At 30.6% G+C, this 2,500-nt stretch overlaps 1 protein-coding gene across 1 annotated transcript in view; it reads right to left on the bottom strand.

The window, feature by feature from the left end:
- Nucleotides 1-2,500, bottom strand: part of LOC137639462 (histone-lysine N-methyltransferase SMYD3-like) — an 18,530-nt gene that overhangs the window by 1,370 nt on the left and 14,660 nt on the right. The window lies entirely within an intron of this gene.

Here is a 2,500-nt window from a genome sequence, read left to right as displayed (position 1 = left end):
CCCTGCTATATTTGCTTGTTTTTAACATTCCAAACTGCTATATTTGCTTGTTTTTAGCTTTCTGAACTGCTATATTTGCTTGCTTTTAGCTTTCTAAACTGCAATATTTGTTTGTTTTTAACATTCTAAACTGCTATATTTGCTTGCTTTTAACATTCTCAACTGCTATATTTACTTGCTTTTAGCGTTCTAAACTGATATATTTGCTTGCTTTTTAGCTTTCTTAACTGCTATATTTGCTTGTTTTTAGCTTCTAAACTGCTATATTTGCTTGCTTTTAACATTCTAAACAGCTATATTTGCTTGCTTTTAGCTTTCTAAACTGCTATATTTGCTTGCTTTTAACATTCTAAAATGCTATATTTGCTTGCTCTCAACATTCTACCCTGCTATATTTGCTTGTTTTTAACATTCTAAACTGCTATATTTGCTTGCTTTTAACATTCTAAACTGCTATATTTGCTTGCGTTTAGCTTTCTAAACTGCTATATTTGCTTGCTTTTAACATTCTACACTGCTATATTTGCTTGTTTTTAGCTTTCTAAACTGCTATATTTGCTTGCTTTTAACATTCTAAACTGCTATATTTGCTTGTTTTTAGCTTTCTAAACTGCTATATTTGCTTGCTTTTAACATTCTAAACTGCTATATTTGCTTGCTTTTAACATTCTAAACAGCTATATTTGCCTGCTTTTAGCTTTCTAAACTGCTATATTTGTCTGCTTTTAACATTCTAAACTGCCATATTTGCCTGCTTTTAACATTCTAAACTGCTATATTTGTCTGCTTTTAACATTCTAAACTGCTATATTTGTCTGCTTTTAACATTCTAAACTGCCATATTTGCCTGCTTTTAACATTCTAAACTGCTATATTTGCTTGCTTTTAACATTCTAAACTGCTATATTTGCTTGTTTTTAGCTTTCTAAACTGCTATATTTGCTTGCTTTTAACATTCTAAACTGCTATATTTGCTTGCTTTTAACATTCTAAACAGCTATATTTGCCTGCTTTTAGCTTTCTAAACTGCTATAATTGCTTGCTTTTAACATTCTAAACTGCCATATTTGCCTGCTTTTAACATTCTAAACTGCTATATTTGCCTGCTTTTAACATTCTAAACTGCTATATTTGCTTGCTTTTAACATTCTAAACTGCTATATTTGCCTGCTTTTAACATTCTAAACTGCTATATTTGTCTGCTTTTAACATTCTAAACTGCTATAATTGCTTGCTTTTAACATTCTAAACTGCCATATTTGCCTGCTTTTAACATTCTAAACAGCTATATTTGCCTGCTTTTAGCTTTCTAAACTGCTATAATTGCTTGCTTTTAACATTCTAAACTGCCATATTTGTCTGCTTTTAACATTCTAAACTGCTATATTTGCTTGCTTTTAACATTCTAAACAGCTATATTTGCTTGCTTTTAACATTCTAAACAGCTATATTTGCTTGTTTCTAGCTTTCTAAACTGCTATATTTGCTTGTGTTTTAGCTTTCTAAACTGCTATATTTGCTTGCTTTTAACATTCTAAACTTCTATATTTGTGTGCTTTTAACATTCTAAACTGCTATATTTGCTTGCTTTTAACATTCTATCCTGCTATTATTTGCCTGCTTTTAACATTCTAAACAGCTATATTTGCTTGCTTTTAACATTCCAAACTGCTTTATTTGTCTGCTTTCAACATTCTAAACTGCTATAATTGCTTGTTTTTTACATTCTAAACAGCTATATTTGCTTACTTTTAATATTCTAAAATGCTATATTTGCTTGCTTTTAACATTCTAAACAGCTATATTTGCTTGCTTTTAACATTCTATCCTGCTATTATTTGCCTGCTTTTAACATTCTAAACAGCTATATTTGCTTGCTTTTAACATTCCAAACTGCTTTATTTGTCTGCTTTCAACATTCTAAACTGCTATAATTGCTTGTTTTTTACATTCTAAACAGCTATATTTGCTTACTTTTAATATTCTAAAATGCTATATTTGCTTACTTTTAACATTCTAAACAGATACATTTGCTTACTTTTAGCTTTCTATCCTTCTATTATTTGCCTGTTTTTAACATTCTACCCTGATTGCTTTTAGCATTCTAAACTGCTATATTTTCCTGCTTTTAGCAAAAACTGCCGCGTTGTAGTTAGGTAAGGGGGAGGGATGGGAAGGATTGAATCTCTGTGTGCATGTGTGTACATATCTAAATAATTAGCCATCATTCTTGATGGATCGAGTACATTAGTGATTTTATAAACGTCTAAAGTAAAAAAATTTGATCCTTAAGCAAGTACGAACATAAAGCAGAAATGTTACAGCAGGAAGTTATAAAAGAAAAAAAAAACGATACTGTGCTTCAAAACTAGAGAATAAAATGCTCTTTACGTCATGCTTGCATTGATCTGCTTTCAGCTAGGAACTTGCAAATTCTCTCCTCAGCCGGAAGCTAAGGTTGATTGCTCAAGCCATAATACCTTTACTCTGGACAGATTGT

The sequence above is a fragment of the Palaemon carinicauda genome, chromosome 4, assembly GCF_036898095.1.
Source record: "Palaemon carinicauda isolate YSFRI2023 chromosome 4, ASM3689809v2, whole genome shotgun sequence".
Lineage (NCBI taxonomy): Eukaryota > Metazoa > Arthropoda > Malacostraca > Decapoda > Palaemonidae > Palaemon > Palaemon carinicauda.
Note: the sequence above shows the minus strand (reverse complement) of the source record. Positions and strands in the feature narration are given on the sequence as shown.